Source organism: Oryctolagus cuniculus, chromosome 5 (assembly GCF_964237555.1).
Source record: "Oryctolagus cuniculus chromosome 5, mOryCun1.1, whole genome shotgun sequence".
NCBI classification, from domain to species: Eukaryota; Metazoa; Chordata; class Mammalia; order Lagomorpha; family Leporidae; genus Oryctolagus; species Oryctolagus cuniculus.
This window is the reverse complement of record NC_091436.1, coordinates 10,740,134-10,768,132: the sequence shown is the minus strand read 5'-3', so window position 1 is coordinate 10,768,132 and position 27,999 is coordinate 10,740,134. Positions and strand designations below refer to the sequence as shown.

General features: G+C 46.0%; 1 protein-coding gene and 1 long non-coding RNA gene across 22 annotated transcripts in view; one reads left to right on the top strand and one right to left on the bottom strand.

Moving 5' to 3' along the window:
• Positions 1 to 27,999, top strand: part of ARID1B (AT-rich interaction domain 1B) — a 449,775-nt gene that overhangs the window by 74,240 nt on the left and 347,536 nt on the right. The window lies entirely within an intron of this gene.
• LOC138849561 (uncharacterized) lies at positions 17 to 26,806 on the bottom strand. Its single transcript, XR_011388446.1, has 2 exons — positions 14,309 to 26,806; positions 17 to 11,136 (listed from the first exon to the last, which is right to left on the bottom strand). It is a non-coding gene; the product is annotated as an uncharacterized lncRNA (long non-coding RNA).

Here is a 27,999-nt window from a genome sequence, read left to right as displayed (position 1 = left end):
GAGGGGCAACCGGGACAGAATCCGGCACCCCGACCGGGACTAGAACCCCGTGTGCCGGTGCTGCTAGGCGGAGGATTAGCCTAGTGAGTGTTGAAGTGTAATTTCTCACAGTGAGGGACAAAAGGAGATGCACCCAGAATGTGAGCCGTGGTGGCCGAGGCCTCGAGTCCGTCGGCGTTCACTGCAAGCCGTGCCTCTGAGTTTGAGCTTGCTCTAAGGCGGCAGCTTCATGCTATCTGCGTGTGTGGCCCAGTGCCAAGATCAGTGTGAAATGAAAAACAACAACAGCAAACTGTTAGCCCAATTATAACAAAAGTCAAGTTTGTAGCCTTATGTGTCAGGAATAAAAAACAAAAGCCCCACTTATTTGGCCAGTGTTTGGTGCTCACATTGCTGTTTACATAACTGTACATATGGTCTCTGAAAGGGATCATGCTCTTTCAGAATGAAGCCTCCGCCAGTGTCCTCTTTCTGTGTCTTCATCAGTGTTAGGGCACCAGTCGGCACAAACCCCTACCCCTAGCCCACTGTCCTGCCTGGGCTTGTTACTCCGCCCTGTGCAATTCTGGTGCCCTGGGGTTGGCCTGCTCCTCAGGCCCCCTTAAGTTAAAAATACCCGTGTGTGGTCTTGCCAGCTGGCCTCAGGCCAGGCTTTTTATAGTCTTGTCTGGCCTGGGAATGGAGTTCAGAAGTGGGGGTGGGGGGAGCAGGGGCTTCTCCGGCTTCCTAGGGCACAGCGTGGGGAGGCCCTGCTGCCTTCCGAAGTCTTAGCCCTGTCATCGAGAGTAAAATGCAGCAGTCATTCGATGCCAGCCTCTGCTCTGATGTCTTTTGGTAAGATGTTTGTTAGAATAATGAAGAAGACAACTTTAAGTCAGATTTCCCCGTATTTCCGAAGCCTGTTGTACCATCTGCTCGGGAGAAACTTCACTGCCTAAGTACATATACTTTAATTAATTAAGCACCGGCTTCCTGGAGAAGCATATTTACTAAATGTCAACAATTTGAGGACATGTAGTCTTCAGTTGGGTCTTCTGTGTCCAGTGGCATTTTTCCTAAATCGTGTCCAGGATTTCCCTGGGACCGCGCATGTGCTATTTACTCCGAGTTGCTGTTTAGCTTCTTCCAAAAACTTGTGTTGCTCCCTTTGTTCTTCCCCCTCTCCTAATAGAACCTAGAGGAGCACTTTTGTCTCCCTTTTCCCCGTCTTGTTCCCTGGGTACTGTTTTATAGTCCAGCACCGTAGTAAAACATGCCCGTGCCACATTTACTTGTTTTGTATGAAGCGTTGATAAGGAATTGGTACAGTAAGGATAAGGTCACAGAATTTTCCTTACAAATCATTTCCAGGCCATACTCTGCAGTCAGTCGACACAGGTGGCCCAGTGCTCAGACTTCAGTGCTGGCTAGCGGAATGTCAGTCAGGTCATAGAGGGGTGCATTTGCATTCCCGTCGCCTAGAGGAGGCAAAATTAAACACCTCCTTGTGTAAACTGTTACTGTTTCCTGCAGCTTTTATGTCCAGAAGAGCAGGTGGTCACAGCGATTTCTCCCTTCCTTCGCTCTTGCTCACCGCTTGATGGAAGTGGAGAAAGAGGAAGACTGATAGTTGTGTGGGTGTTTTGAGGGAGGGGTGGTGTTTTAGTTTATAGTTTTGTGTTTTTAAAGCTCTTAAGGAGCGTGGTTGGTAAGCCGATTGTCACACTTGGGTGGACCCCCAGGAAGGGAAACCGTGTCATTGGCCCTGGCACTGATTGTGGAGGACAGTTGTTCAGGTTCTCTCTCGGATTAACATACACGAGTGTCTTTTAGACACAGCTGTTTGTGGCTCTCCCGTGGGTGATTTCGTGGAGTGGTGTCTGTAAGAGCATGAAGTGTTTGTGCACTACTCTTCAGACAGGTATTCCTGGACAAGTGTTAGCACAGTCACACGGCACAGGGCTGTCCACCACCCAGAGAGTGTGCTGCTTACGCGTATTTGGGTGACTGTGCAGTGAGCTGGAGCAGGGCCCGTCTCGCACTGTGTAGGTACCGTGCTTCCATTTGAAGGCTCACTTCATTTTCTGACAGTAAAAAAGATGGGCAGGAGGAGCGGGGAAAGTGCTGGAGCAGTTTATGACCAGACCCTTTTTGACTGGTCAACGTGGGTCTCTTTTTATTGTGTTTTTTCAGGCGAGTTTGTATTCAAGAATTCTCTTTTAGGACTGTTCTGTCACAAGAAATTAATGTAAATATTTTCCCTTTTGATCTGTTTCTAAGATCTATTTCTAAGTGGCTTTTTTGGGAATATATATTGTGAGTTCCTTTTTTTTTTTTAAACCATGGGAATAATGTCAAAACAGGACTACTTGCAAATCTTGTTGTTGCGTGTAGATGTGCTTTTTTTTTTAAAAAAAAAATGAGGCACGTATAACTACAAATAAAGGGCTCCACATATGTTGGGAAGCAGGAGAATGATTCTGGTTTTTTTCCCCTTTTCCTGATTATAAAGAACTACATTTGTGTCAGACAGTGACATTTTTGTCGATGATAGACACCATGCATGGCGCTTGTGTCGCCCAGTGGTGTCCCACTGTCTTGGGTGGGTGGGCTCCATGATGTTTGCGCCTTGCCTAGTGCATCCCTGTTGTTAAGGGACACATGGCTCTGCTTGTACAAGATTTAAAAATATGGCAGAAAGTGAAAGGTTAAATCCTCCAAAATCCTACTTCTCAGAGATAAGAAACGTGGTGTATGGACTTACAGGGAAAGTTTTAAATGATGTAGTTGAATACGCTGCTTCGTTCACAGCCTGCTTCCTTGTCTAACACATCCTGGACATTTTGCACATCTTCCCCTTATCCGTATTTATATTATTCATAGTATTCCTCTGAATAGATATGTCATCATTTAATTAAGTGAATTTCTGTATTTGTTTTAGATGATGTCTTGAGGAATGCTCTCCAACAGTAGCGGAACTGTTTCTTTAGGGTAAACGGGTAGAAGTAAATTCTGCATTGTCAGAGTCAGGATTGTCTGTCATGTAATTGGAGGACAAGAATCAAAACCCGCTCATTCAGTTTCATCTTGTGTTTATGCCCTTTAAAAAGTGTTTTTATATTCTGTATCATAAAAAATGATAAATCACAATTCTTGGTAAAAGTCTTGGGATTAATTTTTGTTGGGAATCAGGAATTTTTTTGTCATTTATTTTTGATCTAATGTTGAAAAGCCTTCCTCTATACAAAGAGTTTAAAAACTTTTAAACTTTGCATTTTATTTAGAGTGACTAACAATGATGACCAGAGCCCCTTTGGTGTGAACATTATTTCTTCCTACTTTGTAATTTGTGCTGTGGACTGTGTTAGGGAGCTTCTTTGAGCTTGATGTCTGCCTTTGAGTTATTTCTGATTATGTAGTCAAAACGCGGCTAATGAAAGTCCGAAAGTAGGTGACATCCCTGGTCAGTGGTTCATCAGGCGCTGTTGTATGCAAAGTGCCTGACAGAATAGGAGGACGTTTCAGCCCCTAAGAAGCTGGGGTTTGGTTGGAGTCTGAGACAAAAGTGGCAAAAAGGCACACCAAGTTCTGTGAGGTAAAATGTGGCAAATGGAAACACTGATCGTTACTTGCGCTGAACTTAAAAAGTGGTTCTTGATAGTTACAGGTGACTCTTCATTGTAATTACAATAATTCCATAGATGAACATATAATGCACAGAGAGTTGCAAGTATTTTATTCTGCTTGAAAGTCGAAATTAGACCTCGTATCATCTCAGAATTTCTTCTGGGTAGGGGTTTTACATACTGAGATTTTGCCAAGGCTAAACTGGTTTGTTGTCTTTTTTTTTTTTTTTTTTTTGAAACTTCATTGAATTAAAAAAAATTTAAAAGGAAAATGGCCTAGGAACTCTTTCCCTGATAGAGAAATAATAGATGCTTACTAGCAAATCTCCAGATTTCTTTGAGCACTCGCTCTTCCTGGGCTCTGCGGAAACGGCTGTGAGGGGAAGGGATCAGTCACCTTGGGCTTCCATGTGGCGCCTGCGACTGTTCCAGTCTTCACAAGGCCCAGAAGTGGATCCAGAACCCTGACTCTGAGCAGCAGACATGCCCTGTTGGTTCTGATTAACACCCATTCTTGAAGGGTTCCACTTGGTGCCACTTGTCCTTTATTTTGCAGTCTCCATTTTCTGGTTTGTTTTTGACACTCCTATATTTAATTGTATTTTCAAGCAATAAAGAGTAAAAACCTTTAAAGAAAAATGTTGATTTTTGTTTTTGGAAGACATTTCCTCCTCTTTAAAAAATCTTTAAAATATTTATTTGAGGAGCAAAAAGAGCGAGCTCCCATATGCTGGTTTACGACCAGGCCAGAGCTGGAAGCTGGGGGCACAGTCCAGGTTTCCTATGTGGGTGGCAGAAACCCAGTCCCTTGAGCCGCCTGCCTCCCAGGGTCTGTGTTAGCAGTGAAGCTGGGTCGGGAGCTGGAGCTGGGGATCAAACCCCAGTGTTCCCTTGTGGGACATTGGAATCTCAACCACTAGGCCAAACCCCGTGTCTCTTACTGACAGTAAAATAGACTCATAGGCCCTGGATCTGGGTTATTACCTTCTTGAAGCTGGAACTGTCCAACTGTTAGGCTATTTCAGACCTGGCCCATCTTCCACTTTCGAGCTCCAAAGATAATTTATAGCTGTAGGGTGTCAGGAGTAGATCTGAACTGGGCCTGCACAGTGCAACATGGACTTTTATAAAGCTTGTTAAAGTTACTGCTTCTGTGTTCAGAGGACTTAAGTGTAGTAAACTTCTTACTGGCACAGTTAATTTATTTGAATATTGATTGATCAAGTGCTTTTCATAGAAGACTAAAATAATGAAAACCCTAACACATGTTTAGAGCTGATTTAGCTTTTTGAAAGATTTCTAGGCTTGAAGATAGCTAGCTAAATGGTCTTTAGCAAAATTGACTGGCGGTAAATGGATCCCTTTGGACTGTGGCTTGAATCAGCCTCTCTGTAAAGGTGTTATGGATGCACTGATCTCTCCTATGTTAGGCTGGTCTAGGAGGGGGATGCGTTCAGTTATGCAAATACTTATTATTTACATATTTACTTCCTAATTGGGGAAAGTTATTTTTCTGTTTGACATAAACATTTTGGGACATTGAATCAGAATACTTAGTTCAAATTGCAGTAGCCTTCATAAATGTAGTTTGGTTCTATGTTTAAGTCTCTGAAGCATAAACAAACCAAATGAGCCAGTGATTTGGACCTTCATTAATTCACTGTTTTCGTAAAAATTAGATTCCTAAGACTATGATTATATTCCAACCAGGAGGATGCAATTTCCCCTGTCGGAACCCCAACTTTTATCATTAGCAGATGTTTTTTCCAGAATTGACCACAAGGAAGCGTGTCAGTCTAACTCAGAGGATTAGATAGAAGGTTACACTATGACTGACTGTGCCTCTATTCACAGCTAACGACTTGTGTTCTATTTCCCATGCCTGTGAGCTATGCTGGTTTAGCGCTTTCAGATACAATCATTGTGATCCCCATACAGAATCGGAAGCAAGATCCTTTCTTTAATTTTCAGTGTAGTTTTAAGACTTAATGCTTCTTCCTCCCTCACTTAATTGGGGAAACAAAAGAAGACAGGTTTGAAAACCCAACTTTGCTTATGCTTTTCTGTAAAGTGGAGTAGAATCCTATTACAATGCTGATGGGATGGGGAAGGAGGTGGAGGGTTGGGAGGAGGTGGAGATAATTCTTAGAAACTGTTTCCTTAAGGAATGTGCTGTATGCAGCATTTGCATATAAGACAATCAATTTGACTGGTGGATTTGCCTATAATCTTACAGTGTTTAAGGACTGGATTAGGCATTGGAACTTCAGAATTCTAGGCTTAACTCTGTGCTTTAAATCTTAATTAATACATGGGGATTATAGTAGTTGAGTATGCCTGTGTTTAAATGTGTTGTGAGATTAGATGAAAGTCTATGTAAAAGTATTTAAAATATTTTGATATATTCTTTTTGAATAAAAGATTTATTTGAAAGAGTTAGAGAGAAAGGGAAAGACAGAGAGAACTTTCGTCTGTTGGCTCACTCCCCAAATAGTCACAACAACCAGGGCTTGGCCAGACCACAGCCAGGAGCTTCTTCTGGGTCTTTCACATGGTTGCAGGGGGCCAAGCATTTGGGCCATCCTCCACTGCTTTCTCAGGTATACTAGCAGGGAGCTGGATTGGAAGTGGAGCAGCTGGAACTCGAACTGGCATCCATATGGGATGCTGGCATCAGCAGGCAGCAGATTTATGTGTTGTGCCACAATATTAGCCCCGATACATACATATATATATATATATATATATATATATATAAAGATTTATTTATTTTATTTGAAAGGCAGAGTTACAGAGAGGCAGAGAGAGAGAGATAGGGAGGGAGGGAGGTCAGTCTTCCATCTGCTGGTTCAATCCCCAGTGGCCACAACGTCTAGAATTGTGCCAGTCCAAATCCAGGAGCTAGGAGCTTCTTCTGGGTCTCCCACAAAAGGTTCAGGGCCCAACGACTTGGGCCATCCTCTACTTCTTTCCCAGGGTATTAGCAGAGAGCTGGATCATAAGTGGAACAGCCGTGACTCAAACCGGTGCCCATATAGGATGCTGGCGCTGCAGGTGGCAGCTTTACCCGCTACGCCACAGCGCCAGCCCTGCCTGATATATTCTTTTCAACAGTCTTGTCATTTTTAACTTAGAGTCTTGGGGCTGTTATGAGGATGAGCTTGTCATGAGGTGGGCTCTGTGGTAGTGGGTCCCAGGGTGTGGTGGAATGAGAAGGTCATGCCAAGATGGCCGCTGGCAACAGAAACTGCCTGGCAACAGGCTGTGATTGGATGGTTTCAGGAAACCACATGACAGTGGAGTCTGCCTGGCAACAGGCTGTAATTGGATGGTTTTGGAAACCACATGACAACGGAGTCTGCCTGGCAACAGGCTGTGATTGGATGGCTTCGGAATCTGCCTGGCAACAGGGTGTGATTGGTTAGGGCATAGACTGCCCCTTGACTGGATTGGCTGCCTTGGCTATAAGCTGTTGTAGCAACTGAAATAAAAGAGTCTGCAGGCTGCTTGCCTCAGGCATGCTTTCACCTGCCTCTTGCCCCCACCACGCTCCTCCTCCCAGAAACGAATCCGCTGCAACACCAGGGGTAGATCCAGACCTCACCACTGGGCAGCTTTGGGCCTGACCTGCCTTTCCAGAGAGGCTGTGGCTTGTGCCCAAAGCACTTGAGGCTGGAGGGAGACACATCTGGAAACCGCTGGAAGCTTAGTTCTTTCTGCTTTCTTGTAGACATTTTGTGGGAGAGGAGGGTGCCCGTGTACCCATCCCTGACTGCTTGTTTCCTCTTGTGTGGTGTTGCATTTTTGCAACAGGATACTGCTTTCTGTGTGCTTGTGAGCCCTGGGCTCAACCTTGCCCCTGGAGATGTGGTTTTTGCATCTTCTCCGATGGATCTGCTGGAGCTGACTTGCCTGCCCACTTTTTAGGTTAAAATGAGTGATTCTTGTAAAGACTTTAATGGCACAACTCATTGAAAGCCACAATTTGCATGTGTAAAACCATTATGAACATTTTCACAAAACACGTTATTGAAAGTTGTGAATTGTAGGCTGGCGCCATGGCTCACTAGGCTAATCCTCCGCCTGCAGCGCCGGCACTCTGGGTTCTAGTCCCAGTTGGGGCGCTGGGTACTAGTGTCGGTTGCTCTTCTTCCAGTCCAGCTCTCTACTGTGGCCCGGGAAGGCAGCAGAGGATGCCCAGGTGCTTGGGCTCCTGCACCTGCCTGGGAGACCGGGAGGAAGCACCTGGCTCTTGGCTTCGGATCAGCGCAGCGCCGGCCGGAGCAGCCAATAGGGGAGTGAACCAATGGAAGGAAGACCTTTCTCTCTGTCTCTCTCACTGTCTATAACTCTACCTGTCTAAAAAAAAAAAAAAAAAAAAAGTTGTGAATTGTAGCATAAACAATTTTGTTTTGAACCAACTAGCCAGCTAGCACCAATTCCTCTCCCCTTATTATTTTTTTGGTTGGAGGGTGGTAGACTTGAACACAGTTGCTGTGATGAGCTGAAATGAGCTTGAAACAATGATTTTCTTTGGATCTGAGTGATTATTGGCTTGTATTTGAGAATTTTCTATGGAATTCAGAAAATTAAGTTTTCTTCCTTTCTAACCTGAATCAGTTTAGGGAGCCTTTGGGAAGTGGGGGACAGGTGGGGGCGGGGCAGCCATTGGGAATCAGGAGGCAGGGCTGTGGGGGGTGCTGGGGCAGCCACTGAGATCTGGGAGGCAGGGGACGGGTGGCTTGCTGGGAGGCAGGAGTGGAGTGTGGGGCAAGTGCAGGGTCTGGTTGATTCCTCTAGGCTCTAGGACACAAGGGAGCTGTTGGGTTGTTCTCAGAACTGACAGAATTACGTCAGAACCAAGGAGACCCAGGCTGATCCACAGTGCTTTGGAGCTCTGTGTGCTGCTGAGGGAGACCCCTCCTCACCCTACTCAAGTAGTCCAGTTACTGTGGGTGGCTGTCAGCATGGGGGCGTTTGGCCGTTAGGTTTGAATATACAGGGCGCAGATGAAACAGAGAAAGGTTTGGGAAGGTTTTGTTATTTTGAGAATTCATTTCTTTGCAGAAATGCTAGAGCACATTAGCAGCTATAATTACCATCAGTAAGTAAAACAAAACATCATTATCAGAATAAATGAACAAAAGGTGTTAGATTTTAACCTGGTTTGTCTTTGATTGCTCTGTCCTCTTAACTTTCAGCTGACTCCTAGGCAGTTTTTGTCCAGTTGGGCCATCTGAGAAACCCTTAGTTCAGGGTAGTTGGTGGTGGATGTTTAATATAGAAGATATATTCCAGTAAAGGTAAAATCTAAGTTGTAATAATGTCACCCATGTCAGTTGAAGTTAACTGGAAGAGATAAATGAACACAGGGTCAGAGAGACTGGAAATGATATCTGATTTTGAAAGATCAAGTTTATAATCTCTTTATCTCAGTTTTTCTTTAAGAATTAGCAGTAAACTTTCAAAGACTATGGATGACACTTTTAAAGCCAGATTGATTTTTGATTTTCAAATGCTTGAAAATTGGCTACAGTGTACACCATGGAGGACTCAGCTCTAGAATCTTACTTTATACAAGTGTGTGCAAATTTTCGTTGTGTGAGGTGCAGGTGTGTCTTTTTGGAAGGTGCGTGTTGAAGCGCAACCCTGTGAGCGTGTGCACCAGCTGGCAGGCCTGTCCACTCTGTGTGGGACGTGGCATCTGACAGGTGCCATGCTTACATCTCTCTTTAGTGTCTATGTTTTGATAAAAATATCAAGTAGTTCCAATAAAGGCTTTAAAGTAATAATTTTGTAATCCTGAAGATGAACTATAAATGAAGCAATATGCAGGCTATGTGAAAAGTGGTTGAAATAATGGAACCTTAGATTAGATGCTCAGAGGTGAGCATTCGGCTTATCTGGCCAATTACCTTGGTTCAATACCTGGCTCTGGCTCCTGGTCCCAGCTTCCTGCCATGCTGACCCTGGAGCATGCTGTCTCAGGGATTGGGACCTACTGCCCACGTGGGAGACCGGAGGTGAGTTCCCGGCTGCAGGTTCTGGCCCCAGCCCAGGCTGTTGCAGTCCAGCTGGGGAGTGAACCAGGGATGGGTTTGTCTTTGTATGTCTGTTTCTCTCTGCCTTTCAAATTAAACAAAAAAAAAAGAAAAAAAAGAAAGGAAGGAAGGAAGGAATCCCACAACTATTGAGATGGGAGCATGTGATCCATTGATTGGTCTCAGGGAAATTAGCTCTGGAATGTAGGAAGCAGCTGTTTTACTCTCTGGTTCATGAGATTCTCAGAGATGCCTTAGTGCTTGTGTGAAAGAAACAGTGGCCGAAGCACCAACACAAGCCTTGAGATTGTGGTGGTTTATTCTCTGTGCTCAAAATCTCAAGGTAAAATTGGATGAGGTAAAAACCTACTACGTTTGTGTAGACTGGTTGTAGACAGTGCATGCAACAGTGGCCCTGGCGTGGTTCTGGATCTCAGCTTCCTTTGTAGGGCTCTTACAGGGACTAAACGTGTTCCTCCGTGTTGAGCTGTTGGAACGAGGCAGAGTGAACACTCGGTAACTGTGGCCTGCCATTATTAACCCAGAGGAGCTCTCGGCACATGCCCTACAGAAAGACGTGTGTGTGTGAGGAGACAGACACATGCAGTGCGCGAATGGGTAGTGCGCACAGAAGCGTTTGCGTGTGCGTATGCATGTGTGCGTGTGCGTGTGTGTGTGTGTTAGCGAGATGATCAATGGCCCCCACTTTTCAGGACACACTATTGCTCTCCCCTCACCATGTGCCACATGCTGGTAGCATTTTTCGTGCATTAACTCATTTACCTTCAAAGTGGTTGTGTGAGGAGTGTGATGGGGGAGATGAAGTAGTTTCCAAGGCGCTTCTAGTGGGGAAACTGGACTTGCGCCTCGGAGGTGCGGCTCCTGACTTAGTCGGTGTTTCCTCTCAACCACCGTGCACACTGCTGGCTGCCACTGAGCCCTCTGCTCTATTATTTATGTGACTCTCCTGCATCCATGCACACTGTGTACGTTTCTCACAGCCAGTGTGTTGCAGTGTGTATCTTCACCCACACAAACACAAATAAATATGCCAGCTCTTTAAAATGCTTACGTCTGGTAAACCCACTGCATTTGCCTAATTATAAAATATATCAATCATATTTTGTTGATATTGTGGCATAAAATGTAAGGAGCAGAAACTTGGAGAGAAAGCTAGAAAAGTGATTGATGCGAAATCCAAACAGAGCAGTGGGGGGACAGCCGCTGGGCTCCAAGGTCAGTGGGGGGACAGCCGCTGGGCTCCCAGGTCAGTGGGGGGGAACAGCCACTGGGCTCCCAGGTCAGTGGGGGGACAGCCGCTGGGCTCCTAGGTCAGTGGGGGGACAGCTGCTGGGCTCCCAGGTCAGTGGGGGGACAGCCACTGGGCTCCCAGGTCAGGAAGGGCTCTCTGACTGCTCGTGGGCCCCAGCTTGTGCTCCGCTGCAGAGACCTGTGGCTGGCTTCCTTGGGCGGGCATCCTTCCGGGGCACCTGTGAATGGAGGAAATGTATTTGTCAGGTCTTAGGCTTGCTGGACGTAGCACAATTAGAACATTAACATTCTAAGAGCTGTCCAGTTTGCTGGGTGCTTTTAAGTCAGGAATCTCATTTGAGGCTCACAGCAGCCCTGTTAAGTGGTACCAGGGGTGTTGCCATTTTTCAGGCGAGGAAATTGTGACCTAGGTTAGGATATTCCCAAGAGTTTTGGAGCATCCAAAGCTGAAGCTCAGTTTTCTGACGACAAAGCCATGGTCTCTGTTTCTGTCTCCCATGGTTTCAGGAGCATGCCGGGGCCCTGGCTCCTTCTGGGCAGGACAGTGCTTGCTTCAAGAAGCCGCAATGCCAGGCAGTGCCACTGGCGATGGCCGGCTCACTGGGTCGAGTCAGGGGCCCTGGTGTGGCTTTGGCAGGGGTCTGCACCTGCGTCCCTGGTGCTGAGAATCTTTCTGTGTGGCAGTGTTGTTATTTGTTGGCATCCCTGGCTGGCGGAGCGAGGAAGGGCTCTGCTCTGGCATTTTGATTTGAATTGAAGTTTGTAGGTGGAGTTAGTGTTGGGAGAGGAGCTGGTCACCTCCCTGGGACTGTTTTCATTTTCCTGTTGTAGTCTGTGTTGAAGAGACAGAGGTGAACAGGAACTTTCTGTTCCTTAACTTGTACAGTAGTCAGTTTTGCGTCTGAAACATAAGTGAATCTAATGTATTCCTTTTCTGTCATCCTTTGAACATTTGGCCTTAACACCCCTCTCCCTGCCCCCCCGCCCCCATATTGTGCTGGAGAGCGGTGCTGGGGCGATGCCCTTGGCACTGCTACCCACTGTCTGAGTTTTGGGCCTCAGAGGAACTGGGAGCAGGGCGATCTGCTTCTCTTGAGAGTTGGTATTCCTGACTTGCGCTGATTTATGTAATATTTAGGTTTTGTTCAGAACCATTTTTTTAAATGTTCCAGTGTTTACTGGCATGTTGTAGTGTAAATATAAAAAGGAAACTGTTAAAATTTTAATTATTTTATAATTTATACACCAGAGTTTTATATGGGGTAATGCGTATGTCAGCTTCCTTCTCTATGTTAATTGGTACTAAAGCTTTTCTAGATTAAAAACTGTAGGTTGTAAGATTTGTGTTTTTTTGCATGTGCAGTTATTTCTTTCTCACTGAGTTGTTCTTCCAAGCTTGTTCTAAATGTATTTGGAAATTACCACCTCTTCCCCGCAGCTTGCAGAGGGCATAGAAACACTAAGGTGAAAGCGTCGCTCCTGATATTTTCATTCAGACTTTTATACCCTTTTTGTCCAGTTGTATAATCGCATGCAACAGGAGTTGTTGGGCGGGTGAGGGCAGGGTGGGGGTGGGGGAGATAGACAGACAGACGCCCGCGGAGTGTTTAGAATTGTATCTTCCCCCAGGGGCTCCTGCTGTGGCCTAGCAGGTGAATAGTGCCACCTGCAATGCTGGCATCCCATATGGATGTCATGTGTCCTGTGTGTCTTGACTGTTCCACTTCTGATATAGCTCCCTGCCAAAGGCTTGGGGAAAGCAGTGAAAGATGGCACAAGTGCTTGGGCCCCTGCACCCACATGGGAGACCTGGATGAAGCTCCTGGCTCCTGGCTCCTGGCCTTGGCCTGCCCCAGCCCCGGCCGTTGGAGCCATCTGGGGAGAGAATGGCAGATGGAAAGTCTGTCTCCCTCTCACTCTGTAACTCCGACTTTCAAAACAAATAAATAAATCTTGAAAAATAATTATATCTCCTGTTCAACAAGTTAGTAGATATGTCTAGTGCATGAGTGAGATGGATATGAGTATAACTACCTATACTTATGCAGCATTTTCTTTGCAAAATTTGCTTTCTTAAAAATTTTAATACTATCATTTCCTCTAAAGTAAGTGTAGCATAAATTTAATGATGTAACAGTTCTTTACAATGTTATCTCATGTTCAGAACTTATTAGTAATATTAGGATTTTTAAATTTCCTTTTTTTTTTTTTTTTTTGGGGGACAGGCAGAGTTAGTGAGAGAGAGAGACAGAGAGAGAGGTCTTCCTTCCGTTGGTTCACTCCCCAAATGGCCTCTATGGCCGGCGCACTGCCCCGATCTGAAGCCAGGAGCCAGGTGCTTCCTCCTGGTCTCCCATGTGGGAGCAGGGCTCAAGCACTTGGGCCATCCTCTGCTGCCCTCCCAGGCCACAGCAGAGAGCTGGACTGGAAGAAGAGCAACTGGAACAGGACCAGCGCCCCAACCAGGACTAGAACCCGGAGTGCTGCCACCATAGGCAGAGGATTAGCCTAGAGAGCTGTGGCGCCAGATTTTGAAATTTCTTAATGTCCTTTTTTTGTTTGTTTGTGTATTTTAAAAAGATTTATTTATTTGAAATGCAGAGTTACAGAGAGGCAGAGGGAGAGAAAGAGGAAGCGGTCTTCCATCCACTAGTTCACTCCCCAAATGGCTGCAAAGGTTGGAGCTGGGCCAATCTGAAGCCAGGAGCTTCTTCCCTGTCTCCCATGCAGTTGAGGGTCCCAAGGACTTGGGCCATATTCTGCTTTCCCAGGCCATGGTAGAGAGCTGGATTGGAAGTGGAGCAGCTGGTACTTGAACTGGTGCCAGCACTGCAAGTGGCGGCTTTACCCGCTATGACACAGCACCGGCCCCAGCCCTTTTTAAACCTGAAAGTTGATCTGTTTTCGTCTCTTTTCAATTTACTATTTTATTTATTATTTTTTGAGATAACTTACTTTTAGTTTACACTATAATTCAAGGCTTAATGGTCCAGTAAACAAAAAATTCAACGGATAAAAAGTACAAAGACCACAGTTCAACAGGAAAATGAGCAAGGGTTATACACAATAATCAAACGAAAAGCTGTTCAACTTAGCTCACAGAAAGCACATTTTGGAATAATTCTATTTTGGTCTTGATTGAATGAATGGCCACAATAGGATTTGGAAATGAAACATAAGGGAAGCTTGCTGGTGTCCGTTCTCACTAATTACTAATAGGACAATTTGGCCATGAAAAGTGGGGTTTATGACAATGAAAAGACAGCAAGGCAACAGGATAGTGTTATTGTCATCCAGAATTGGGGACTTTGATCTCTGTGCACATTTGTTTGTTTGAAATGTTAATTGTTGATTATCTAATGTCCATTCCCGGCTGAAGACGATCATTACCTGTTCATTTGCTTAGGGATGTGTCAGGGGAGGAAAGGGACTTTGGTCTCCAGTTGGCAGAATGATGGTTCTCACTGTCTTTAATGGAATCTTCAGTAATACCCACGGAGGATTTAGTTACGACATCAGTATTGATTTTTGAGGAACAACATTCTATACTTTCTGTAATGAGAATGTAGAACTTGGAACAAGACACCCCTTCCCCTGTTACTTCTTTTCTAATTTAGGAAAATCTGGATATTTTAAAAGAAGCCTTTAGTATATTTAAGGATCCCTTTGTGTCAGTTATTTGTGTTTTGTGTGGCCAACATTTTAAAAATTTCTGTATTATAATAAAAATTTGGCTTGAAAAATGATACACTGTACTCTCAGAACAATAGGAGAGCCACACAGCCGCTTTGTCACAGCTGTCTGTAGTGTGATCATAGCAGACTGGAGGACTAGCAGCTGTGGGATCCCAGGTGATGGTACAAAAGGAAGGCAGAGTGTAGCGTTACAGGAATGATGGATGATACCTGAGTGGGGTTTTAATGAAGGAAGAGCAGGACTGTGATGGGGGCGTATTTTTGACAGAGCAGACAGTTTATCCATTGTTTTATAATTCTTAACTTGTATGGTGTGTTCATGAAGAGTAATATTCATGAAGAGAATATAATAGACGTTTAGATTAGGCAAGTAGACTGGAGGCAGGTTGTGAACAAGAATAATATTCAGCATTCCAAGGACTCTGAACTTCGTCGTGGCTGAATGAGAGTCCTGTCTGTTTCCCTACAGAGGTTGCAGCTATGAAGTCTGCTCTAGAAAGCTCATTCCTGGTAATGTGGGGAGTGGGCTGGGTGGGACAAGGGAAGAAGGAGAATTACAAGGGAGTGGCCTACGGGCTGGAAATGCCCAGAACAGTGGGGCTGAGAAGGCAGGGATGGGATGAGACTCTTCATAGTTTACATGCGTGATCTTAGTACTCAACTGGGCATAAAGTGAGCAGAGCTTTTACGGTTTTTCACCTGGGTAGTTGTCGGTGTATTTGTAGCCTTACAGAAACCTAGGAGGAGAGGTGTGAGGGAAGAAAGTGACGTGGCTTGGGAGCATAATTTGGTTTCATGCTGGAGGCCTGAAGGAGGCGGGCGTATTTGATGGGAAGTTGGAGAAATGGGTCAGGGGAGATGTATGTTGAAGATGGAAACTTGGAGTTCCATTCTGAAGTTATTGTGTGGCTCAGAGAACCTGGGGCCTGGCTTCCCTTTAGAACCCGCTGGGGAGCTTTAGCAGGTCTCCGTGGTGAATGCATCCTAAGACATCTTACTTTAACTTGCTCTGGGGTGGATCCTGGTTCCCGTGTAACCGGAGTTGAGAGTCCTAATTGCAGGTCTGTAGTGGATGCCCTAGGAGGGTGTGTGCACTGCCCAGGAAGTACCATAAAGGGAGAGGCTGGGACAGACCTTGGAACCCAACCAGCAAAAGAGGAGACTGAGAAGGGATGAGAAAGAGTGGGACGAGGAAAATCAGAAGAGAATCAAATCTTCAGAGAGACGGCTGCGGGCCATTGCAGGGGAGCCTGGAGAGGTAGCTGTCACCGTCATATTACATGTCAGGGGCAGGGTCAAGTAAAGACAGAGAGAAGGATCGAGAGAGGGTTTTTATTTGTGATCTGATAGTAAAAGCCAAATTGCAGTGGTTTAAGGAGTGGATGAGCAGAGTTCAAGGAGGCAGTGAATGTAGGCTGTTGTTTGAGACCATATGCTTTATTCTTTGAGAGCCATGCTTTGCCTTGTGGAATGCCTAGATGCTGGACCCTGGCAGTGTGAAGCTACTGCCAAGTCGCTCCCTGTTCCTGGGGAGCAGTGTCATGAGGAGCCAGGTAAACAGACGAGGACTTAGTATAGGTCGTGCACTAAGTTTCTTAAGGTGGATAATTAAAAATCTTCTAAAGGAAAAAAGGGAGGTGGGGAGAATGAGTAGTTTGGGGAGGGGAGTGGTGTGTGGTGTCAGTCAGCCTCGAGTGGCAAAGGGAGCTGTGCTGAGGTGCCCGGGAAGGGACACTGGAGGAGGAGCCGGGTCAGGAGAGCCTGAGCGCCAAGCTGGGGAGCCTGACTTGATTCCTGTGAGAGGTAAGGGTTTCTCCAGTTCTAACAATGCTGGCATTTCGTATTTCAGACAGGTCACTTCCTGATGCTGCACGTAGGGCGACAAGGGTTTGAAGGGAGAGAACCTAGAGGCAGAAAACTCCCTGTTTAGAGTCTAGGCTCATAAAGCTCAGAAAAGAGAGGTGCACACAGGTTAGTACCGCGGTTAAGTCATCAGAGAAAAAGGGACACCGTGACCTGAAACCTGTTTAGAAGGTGGAGTAGGGAGGACACGGAGGTTGATGGCCTTCAGGTAAAAAAGTGCAGGGCTGGAAAGGAGGGGTGTGGGATGACTCCACGTTCCATGTGTTGGATGGAAGGGAGATTGTGAGTCCATCACCAAAGTTCCTGAATCTAGAAGCCCAGACGAGTTTTGAGTTGAGGATGAGTTTGTTGTGATTGTGTTACTTGCATATCCAGACGGTTCCTGACTTAGGAAGGTTCTTCTTAGCCTCAGTGCAAACATGGCCCTGCACACCGTCTGTTTTCCCCTTTCAGACCAGTCAGTGTTCGACACTTTGATATAAAATAGTTTTGGTGTTGGATGATTTGCCCAGCTGTGATGAGCTGAGCACACTTGAGGCAGGTAGGCCAGGCTCAGCTGCCATGTTCAGTAGGTCAGGTGTACCACGTGCATTTGTGACTTGATGGATTTTCTTCAGTGGGTGGGTTTATCAGCACGTGGCCCTCATTGTAAGGTGATGAGCAGCTGTGCTTGAGGCCTGGAGGGAGGATACTTTGTGCTTCTTGTTCCCTCTAAGAACCTGAGAACACTGTATCCCTCCATGCTCATAAACTTTGGTGTGAAATACAGGATAGTTATATCTATTTCACAGATGGGGAAATTGAGTGATTAAAATATTAAGTGGCTTACACAAAGTGTAAAACAGGAAGTAGAAGCCAGGTTAATGAGTACTCCAGGTCAGTTGAGAACTGATTGCCAAAGGTGTGTTTTCATTTGTGGGGTGACTGGGTGGTGATTGCTCTCTGCCTGCTGCTGCACACAGCTCCTGACCTCTCTGAGCACAGGCACAGCCCAGGTAGAGCGTGGGACGTGTGGGGCCTGCAGCGGGAGAGGAGGCTCGGTGACCTCTCTGTCCTCCTGGCTCCAGCACTGTGTGTTTCTAGACCTGCCCTGCCGTCACCCTGAAACTGGTCTTTGAAGGAAAGAGAAAATAGTGTTCAATCGCTAACAGAGTTTATTTTCTGCCTTTTTTTTTTTCAAAGTAGAGAATGGAAAAATTATGTCTGTAGAACACAGTAGGCTGGAAACGACTTGTGAGAACTAGTTTTATATTTTCTTAAAACTAATCTTCTCCCTCATAGCAGAGCCCTATGTACTTAAAGTAATTGAATGGGCTGCAGGGTATACTGGGAATTGTAGTTTCCCTCTTCTTTGTGTTCTGAAGATTAATAATCTTGCAGGCCTCTGAGGGAGATAAGGAGAGGACGCTCACTGACAAATTGTTATCTTGTCTTTCAGAAGTGCGCTTTGAGCAGTGAATATACCCTCGACCTCTCCCTCGGGCCTTCGGCTTCATTCTAAGTCATGATAATATATAAAGGATGGCTTTTAAATTTTTTGGCTTATGATACTGTACTTCCTTTCCACTAGACATCTTTAATCTTTCCTTTTAGCCTAGTTTAAAAAAGTTTTTATCTGTGTGAAGGTTACCTGCTTTAGTGGTTTACAAAGCCCTGCTTTCCCAGCCTGTCATCGGAAACCATCCCCGGTGCCCCTCCCCGGCCCCACACCCTGCAGGCAGCACTCTCAGCTCTCCCAGCTAACTCGGGCGGGGCGGGGGGGGGGGGGGGGATCACAACCTTGATTTGCTCCTTCCCCTCCATGAGCTGCTGAGGGCGTACCCCCTTTCACCCTACCCTTGCAGCCTCCCAGGATGGCTTGGTTGTACTTCGGAGTTGATTGGTGGAGACACACTATTCAGAAGTGAGCCACATAACAGGCTGTTTTTGTGCTTTCCAGTATAGTTGTTTTTCCTGGAGTAAAGAGTTGATTTATTTTCCTTTAATTTTCTATGTGTACTTATCACTCTCCACTTCAGGCTTGTTACCAGTTAAAGCTGTCAGTTTCCTTGTAAGATGTTTAGATTCATCAGGCTGTTCCTAATTTTGTCTTCCAGAGCATTGTCTACAAGTTTCTGGCCTTCTCCCAGCTCCCTGAGTATCCCTTCTGTGTGGTGCACAGCTGCAGTCCTGGGACCTCCTGGTCTTGTCACCCAGGAGTTTCTCTCCACATTTGTCCTGAGTTGGAGCTTTGGTTCCCTGGATTCTGCATCCTTGTTTTGGGTGGAGCCTGTCCTCCAGTAGCTTTCTCAGAAGTGGTCCAGGGTCCTCAAACTTTGACTTAACCACTGTTGTGGCTGTGGTGAAGTCTGCAGCCCCTCTGGCTTCCCAAAACTTTGCATGCATCCTCTCGGGAAGCTCTGTCCCATCTAGTACTGGGATCTGGCTTTTCTCCCCTCAGGCTTCATCTCAGTCTAGTTCTGTCCACTGCTTGGTGCGCTAGGACTCTCTTTCGGCCATGGAAAGTATCTGAGCTCATTTCTTCTCCCCGCAGTGTTGTTTCACGCTTCTCTCTAGAACTCTCTTCACCTGGTGCCGACTTTCTGGACGTGTAACTTTATTATCTTTTCTACTGTTTCCTTCTCTTTCCTTCTTGCTTGTTTTTCTGGAAGAGTCCTCTATTTCTTTTCTTTTCTTTCTTTCTTTTTTTAAAGATTTATTTATTTATTTGAAAGGCAGAGTTAGAGAGAGGGAGAGACAGAGAGATCATCCATCCACTGGTTCACTCCCCAGTGGCTTGCAACGCCCAGAGCTGGGCTGATCTGAAGCCAAGAGCCAGGAGTTTCTTCCAGGTCTTCCATGTGGGTACAGGGACCCAGCACTTAGGCCATCTTCCGCTGCTTTCCCAGGCATATTAGCAGGGAGCTAGATGGGAAGTGGTGCCCATATGGGATGCTGGCTGTGGCTGGCAGGAGGTGGCTTTATCTGCTGTGCCACAGCACCAGCTCTGAGCCCTCTCTTCCTGTCATCGTGTTTTTAATTTCCAAGAGTTCTTTCTGGTTTTCTCAAGCTCTCCACCCTCCTTCTTCCTTCTTCTTTTTTCTTTTTCTTAATGCATCTCTTTTTTTCATTTGGTTGTGATGGAATCCTGTTTTCTTATTTCAAGGCAGGTGGTTTTTGTTATCTCTTTGAGGTGTTAATTATTAGTTACTGTATTGGTATTAGTTATTGTACTCTTTGGGGCATAGTTTCCTTGTCTCCTAACTTTTGGCCTCTCTCCTTGTGCTGGTGGTCTGAGGGCAGGCAGGGCTTGCTAACCTAAGCTCTGCTGTGGGGCCCTGGGCAGGCTGTGCTCCTACCCCCACCCCAGACAGTACTTGTGTTTCTCGTATTGGGCTGGCCTCCGATTCACTGCAGGAAGAGGGCTGTCCAACGGGACATGGCGTAGACCCTGCTACAGTACTTCTACCATCGTGGCTTCTCCCTCCGTGGGAAGCAAATCCTTGGATGTTGCCGTGATGCCGAAGAGCTGTGCCCGGTGAGAGGGAGACTGCTGCTTAGACAAGAGTCAGCTCAGCCAGTCCTCTTTGTTTTAGACACCAGCCCTCCCTCCCAGCCTCCCCCACACACCCCAGTCACCAGCGCCTTGGTCACATTTCTGAGCCTTTGCTAGGTCCTGCCTTGTCAACGGGAAATAGGGTGAAGTTAAGTTACTGTTTGTCCGTCTGTGTCTGGCTTCCAAGGTTTTGTTGCTGTTGATGTTCTTGTGGGTTTGTTAGAGAAAAGCACACAGAACAGAAAGAAAAATGCTAGTGTCCTTTTCTGTTTGTAGGAGGGAGTAATACCAGGTGTAGGTGTGTAAGTAAGGTGTAGGTTGAATCTGCTGCCTTAATCGAGGCTTCTCTTGTTAGATTATAAATATGTAAGTCATAAAATTAAGACAGTTTGGCTGCATCTACGTTTGTAGGTCTGATGGGTGTTGTGTGCTACTTTATGAATACTTTAGTGATTTATGTGAATCTGTACACGACTGGGTTACAGTCTGTCTAATGCGTAAACAGTTTTCGCAAGCACTGAAATGTGGTTAACAGCTGCAAGAACTGTCTGCCCTCTGTGATCTCTTCTGCATGGTTTTTTTTTTATTTTTTGCAAAAGTTGAAAATTCGGTGGATTTTATAGGCATCATAGAAGATAACTTCACTTAAATGTGAGTTGGTGCTTTTTTTATTTTCTGCACAGACATCTGAAAATTACTTGTGACCGCAGTCTATCCCTGAACCAAATATTTCATTTAACATGGCCTGTCACAGTTCTGACTTACTATAATGCTGTTTGGTTTCAGAAACATTTTCCCTCGAAAACACGTTTATGTTCACGGGCACGGAAGTGTACGTGCAGGTTGTAAGTAACCCATCACACACACACTCATCGCGCTTCCCGTGCTGGGAGGGGTGGCACGCTCTCGGCCAGAAGAGGGAGTGTGGCTCAGCATAGCCCTCCTGTGAGCGCCCCCAGCCACCACGCGGGGACACCTTCTGTGGGGTGGCTGCCCAGGACTGCCGTGGCCTCTGTTGGCATTTGTTCCACACTCTGATGGGCAGTTTAGACCCTTGATGACCAAACAACAGGCATATCAATGATCTTTCTGGACCTACTGAAGAGTGACAAAGGAAATCGTCTTGTTGGATACTGAAATGTAAGTTTTAAGGTGGCCTAAAAGGCCTTCCTGGAAAATCGGGAAGCATCAGTGTGTAGGGACTGGCGGAAACCCCTGCAGCCTGGGCGGACTGACAGGCAGCTGTACAGATGAGAGCCGGAAGACCTCCCTGCTTGGGAAGCGCGTGACCAAACGTTTGCTGAGAATCGCTGTATTATTTCGAAGTTTTAAAATAACGCTTTGAAAATAATTTTGTTTTTCCTTTAGCCTGTCTAAATGTCTGTCTTTCCAGATTAAGAATTGGGGAAGAGGGGGCCATCGTCATAGTGCCAGCCGAGTAAGCCACCTCTCGCCATGTGTATTGGCTGTTCTGCTTCTGATGCAGCTCCCTGCTAATGTGCCAGGGAAGGCAGTGCAGGATCACCTTGGGAGATCCGGGAGACAGGATGGAGTTCTTTTTTTTTTTTTTGACAGTGGAGTTACAGACAGTAAGAGAGAGAGACAGAAAGGTCTTCCTTCCGCGGATTCACCCCCCAGTTGGCCGCTACGGCCATCACTACGTCAGTCCGAAGCCAGGAGCCAGGTGCTTCTCCTGGTCTCCCATGGGGTACAGGGCCCAAGCACTTGGGCCATCCTCCACTGCACTCCTGGGCCACAGCAGAGAGCTGGCCTGGAAGAGGGGCAACTGGGACTAGAAGCCGGTGCCGCAGGCGGAGGATTAGCCAAGGGAGCCACAGCGCCAGCCTCAGGATGGAGTTCTTGGCTCCTGACTTTAGCCTGGCCCAGCCTGGCTGTTTGTGGCCAATGGGTGTAACATCTGTCTCTCCTCTCTCTCTGCCTTTCAAATAAATAAGTAAATCTTAAAAAAAAAAAAAAAATAGAGAAAGAGAATGTACTTTCCATGTGACTCTTAAAAACCGCATTGCGTCTCAGAAGTCGGCTGGCAGATCTCACACCTGCCTGCAGGGGCCTCCCTTTCCTTCTCATGCTCCGTGGGGTCCTGCGTCCAGCTCTCCTGCTGACCAGACCGGCTCTTAGAAGAACACAGATGGAGAAAAGCGAATGCTTGCTTCAGAAATCAGTTTAACGTCTCAGATGGGTCCCGCGTTAGTGGCAGAGCGTCCTGCCACAGCGCCAGCCTGGCCTGGGTCCCCGCCGTCGTCAGGAGCCCTCCTTGCAGGTGGAAGGACTGTTCCGATCCTGCAGCTCCGAGTGGGGAAGCCTCTGGAGCAGGCTGCGCCAGACAGGATGAATGCTTGCGTCAACACTGAATGCTGTGCAGACAGTCACCTGTTGCTTTGCGTGGGTTTTCCACATGATCTTTGCTGTTCTGTAGACTGTCGGGGTAAATTGTAACTTAAAAATATGCTCAGACCTTCCCCCCCGCCCCCGCCCGGTATTGCCTCTGTTTTTTGTCCCCAGTGTATGTAGGTGCTTTGCTTGTGTTGTTGTGTCATGAGGGTAGATATTAAGGATCTAAGCCTGGCGTGATGGAGAAATGGCTTTAGGAAGCAGATTCTCAAAGGGCTTGTCTTGGCTGCTGTAAGGGAAATCCCAGAAACCAGGCGGCTTGTAAGCATAAGAAACTTGGTCCTTGCAGTGCGGAGTGTGGAAGCCTGGGCCGAGGGCCTGTGGGCCTTGTCTGGCAAGCCTGCAGACCCTGGCGGGAGGGAGAGTGAGCAGGGCCCCGTTCATGACAGAGCTGCTCACGTGACCCCAGCAGCTACCCAAAGACCCCTACTCGTACCACGCCTTCACATCGAGGGTCAGGATGTCAGACTGTCAAACATTCAGAATTGAAATGTTGTCTGTTTACAAATAGGGTTTAAAGACAGTTTTCATCCATCTTTACTTATTTACTTGAGAGCCCAAGAGAAACAGACCTCTGCCTACTGGCTAACTCCTCAAATGCCTACAACAGCTGGGACAGGAGAGCCAGGAACCTCACCCGTGTCTCCCACGTGGGCGGCAGGGACTCGGCTGCTGTGGCACCGCTGCCTGTTGGGATCTGGGTAATCAGTAGCAGCTGGAATCAGGAGCCGGAGGTGGGCACTGAATAGTGATCCAACCTGGGATGCGGGCTAGACCAGACACCTGCCCCATTTTGGGGGAACTTCTAGTAATCCATAAGGTATTTTCTGTTTTACCAATGTGAAATTGAAAGATTTTAAAGAGGAATTCAGCAAAATTCTTAGAAAATGAAAGCGGTGACAGATTAATTAAGCATAGTAACCATAGAGATCTAATTTTAAGTTGTTGCAGTAAGAGACATTGATAGTTTATAAAAATTTGGTGATTAGAAACAATAAATTTAATCTTTTTCACCTTTATTGTCTTAAATTATGTTATCAGTAGGAAATTTTGATTTTATTTTGCATACTGTACATATATATACTGTTTATTATTTTCTAGTTTGTGTTGGATGTGGCCAAATTCTCAGATTTAACACTTTCATTTATTCTTCCTAATGATGCTTCTTCCAAAGACAAGAGGCTACCAAATATTTTTCTTGACTATCTTGTAGATTATCATTTCCAAGTATAGTTAATTTGTTTTCTGCTTCAACATCTGTTATAAAGTGAATAATAGTATTTTTTAATTTGAAATTGTACTTTGAGTTTTAGGGTGGAAAAAAATCTATAATTTGAAGATAAATATTGAGGACTACATCTGTCTTATAAATATTGGCAAAATTTCATATTCACATTAATGAATTTACAAGTTGGTAGTCTGCACAGACTTGATTTACCTGAAAATAAGGAATTAAGGAAGAAGTCTCAGGAACTGTGTTAGTTACAGTATCTAAGGAGTTAGGACATGTAAAGATTTAATTTTATTCTGTTTTTCCTTGGCATACAAGACAAAACCACCAGGAGTTAATACAGATTCCTGATAGTATGTGAAGAGGTGAATTTGTCTAGAGTGAGCTATAAAGTGAATTTCTTCAAATCAGGCTTTATATGCCCATTGAGATTCTTTAGAAAAAAAAGAGGGATACATTCCTGTGGAGAAGAATTGGTTCTGAGAGCCAGTGGTAAAACAGTTTCACAATTTAGACATCTGTTGGAAATAAGTGTTTAACAGTATCATTTCCAATTTTGTTTGCATATTCATAGCAGCAGGGTAGAGCAGTGGGTGGTCACAGCCATGGTGCAGGGACAACCTTGGGGCAGGGAGGCAGGTGGTGGGGATGCCGTGGTCTCCTCCCGGGGCCTCAGGGTGCTGCTGTTCCCTTTGGCTCAGGACTCTGCACCTCCTGCCACTCGTGCCTGCTCTCTTCCTCCCAGACAGAGCTAGCTCCGTACCCTCCTGGATTGCGGCTGCCTTTGAAGGAAGGGGAAAGCGATGGCTAAAATGCCTGGCCTGGGCCAGCTTGCCGTGGAGGTGGTCGTCCTGTGTCTGCCGGGGAGCGTTCCCTGGCAATGCCCGTCAGTTTTCCCGCCTTCCCCAGCCACATGCGTGTTTAGTGTGATAGCTAGCGGTCCCGTGGTGAGGCTCACCCCTGGCTGAGGTGAGAGGTGGATTCTGGCTGGCCGGCCAGGAGCTCTGGCTGGCTTTCTGATGGCTGTTTATAGCCAGACCCCGCCTAACCCCGACAAAGCATGCAGCTGGGTTCCAGGGGCCAAAGATACCTGAACAATGCCCCACCTTCAGGCCTGTTGTGCCGCAGACCAGACACCTTTGCCATTTAACAAATTATTTAGGTTAAATTTCTTTCATTGACTTTTAAGTATCTATGATTTAAAAATCATCCTGTTTTAATGTGCTTGATTGCTTAGAATTACAGTTTTGTCAAAGAGTGAATCTGGTAGCTGAGAACTGCTGGAGAAATGTGTTATTCCATATTTGTTAGGAAAATAGAAATCCTTTTAAAGCAATACTTGAAATGTCTAGCATATATCTCCGTAAGTAGGGGTACGAGTTGCTAGTTCTGTTGTATTTGAGCATTATGTATACAGTTAAACATAAATGTCATACTGGGCTCGAGACCTAGTCAGAATTGACTGTTTTACTCCACTGTTATCTTATAGCAGTACTTACTAATAATTCTCCATACCAAAATGCCCCAATAACATGTAACATACAACCATGCTACAGTCTAAACATGTTTTGTATTTGGGATTTTTCATTTTTGTTTGCTAATATCTAGAACCTTTGGATTTCCTAGCGTTATACCTGGAAGGGCTATAATGTTTATCTCAGTAAGCACTGTAACTAGAATTAAGTGGCTTCTCTCTCTCTCGTCATTAATCTGGAAAAAGAATGATTACCCACTGATGAAAATATCCAAATACGTTTGAAACTAAGACTGTTTGTTATTCATTGCACAGCCTAGGTTGCTTTGCTTGCTTGATATAAATCCATATAAATAACAGGACAGTCTGTGGTGTAGAAAAGTGAAGTTCTCGGCGGACAGGAGTGTTGTAGCTTATGCACGTCTGCTAGCCCCTGATGTGTAGCAGGTGATGCGTAAATGCTAGTTGAACAAAGGCAGTTACAAAATGCTAAGGGAACCCCTGGAAAGGTCTTGTTCACTGTTCACTTACGCAACAGACAGGAAAAGAAATGGTCCTTGACAACAGAATGCAGATCAGATCTCTTGGCCACCCCTTTTCGGTATTTACAAAGTGTACGGAGAAGGCCTGGTACGTTTGGGGGCCCAAGGCCTTCTTGGAGTGATTGACTTGCCCAGGGCCACGTCATTAATAAACCACAGCTAAGATTGGAATCCTGGTCTGATTAACGCTAGTACTGGTGTATTTAACTGGTGTTTATCCTACTTTTACGAATTTGTTGATGCTGCCTGGTTTCCTCTTAATTGCTCTTGCTTTCTCAAAGTCATCTGGGGCAGTGTGTGACTCAAGGGCTAGCCGGCATGTCTGTGTTGTCCCACCTGTGTGGTCAGCGGCTGGTGAAGTTGTGGGACTGGTGCTGGGCAGGAGTATGTCCTGTGTGTGATGATGTTGGCACCTTCCAGGACCTCTAGGGAGCATTCACTTCTGTTTTTACTTTGTGAGGAATCATGTGTGTGTGTGTGTGTGTTTTCTGATGGGTTCTTGGTGTTTGGACAGCTTATTATACTTGATGGAAGACTTAGTTTTCTTTTTCTGTTTTCCTACATTTTCTTGGCCTTCAAAATAGTAAGTGAATAGATAAATGAGTACATGTACATGTAATGTGGTCCCGTGAGCACTGTGTGGATGACCCAGAAGTGCTGTGTTCAAGGGAGTCATGTGGGTTAACAGAGACCTGGATTTTGGGCACTGTTGCATCTCATGTCGAGTGACCTCGCTTACATGCTACTTCAATGTTGTGAACTGCCTTTTCCTGCTCATGAAATCAGTTGTGATGATGAGAGTTTGTGTGTGGAAGCTGCTGGACTGGACCTGGCTCTCGGTGCTTAACCAGTGCTCCTTCTTCCATTTCATCTTGCCATTGTAGCTGGTCAGATTAACCCAGTGATTCCTAGTCTGTTTCGCTGAATGACGTGACCAACTTTAATTGGTCGATCAAGACTAAGCCTTCTAGGAGCCCAGAGAAGGGGAAGTAGGTGTTTCAGAAATAAGCAAATGCTGCTCGTTCCTCCCCCAGTGGCCACGGCCCGCTGTGGACTTGGCTGTTCTTGAGCTTGCCACAGTGTCCTTCCTTGCCTGCTGCTTCCTCACTCTTTCCTTTCTACTCACTCTTGAGTGGAGCCCCTGCTGATCGCTGCCGTACCGTGTGCTGGACAGCACGTCTACCCTGGGACTGCTCTGGGCGCTGAGGCTTCCTTGGCTGTCCTGGGTTCCTTCACTGTTCTTTCGTAACTGTGGGCCAGGCACTTAGCCCAGTGCTGGCCGGATGGGCAGGCACCCGGCATGGTTCTTTTTGGAACTGTGTCTGACGGACAGAAGCTCCCCTCCGGGGAGGTGAGTGGAAGAAATCGGGCCTGGGTGTGCATTTTGATGCCCATGTCAAATTAACCTGTAGATTAATTGAAAAATTCTAGGTTAGTCTACTGCATAAAATGTTGTGTCACCATAATTATGTAATAGTTCAGCTCCAAATACTGACCTGTTTCCTGTTCAAAGTCAGAGTTTCCTCCCTCCCTTCAATGTATTTATTTGAAAGGCAGAGTGACAGAGAGGGAAAGATGCAAAGAGAAATAGATCTTCTGTATGCTGGTTCCCTCCCCAAATGGCTGCAACTGTTGGTACTGGGCCAAGTTGGAGCCAGGAACTCCATGCAGGTCTCTCACATGGGTGTGGGGACCCAGCACTTGGCCCTCCTCTGCTGCTCTCCCAGGCACATTAGCAGGGAGCTGGATTGGAAATGGAGCTGTTGGGACTTGAACTGCTGCACCACAACACTGGCCCCTGTTTCTTTTCTTTAGGAAACAACCTTCTTAGGAAGAAGTGATCGTACATTGAAGACAGATTAACTAATACTAGTCTTGTATTTTAAACTTTTAAATATATTAAGATGTGAATATTTTTTGAAAGTTGGTATTGACAATTGGTGACAGATTTCTGAAGGAAGAGAAACTGATTTCCAAGGTAGGTGAGAATATGAATATATAAACAGTCCCGGACTTACCTTGGTTCCACTTGCAGCTTTTTTTTTTTTTTTTTTTTTTTTTAAGATTTACTTGTTTATTTGAAAGGCAGAATTTTACAGGGAGGGAGGGCGAGAGAGAGAGAGAGAGAGAGAGAGAGAGACACTTCCATCCATTGGTTCACTCCTCAAATGGCTACAACAGCCTGAATGGAGCTGATCTGGAGCCAGAAGCCAGGAGCTTCCTCCGGGTCTCCCACTTGGGTATAGGGGCCCAAAGACTTGGGCCGTCCTCTGCTGCTTTCCCAGGTGCATCAGCAGGGAGCTGGTTCAGAAGTGGAGCAGCTGGGACT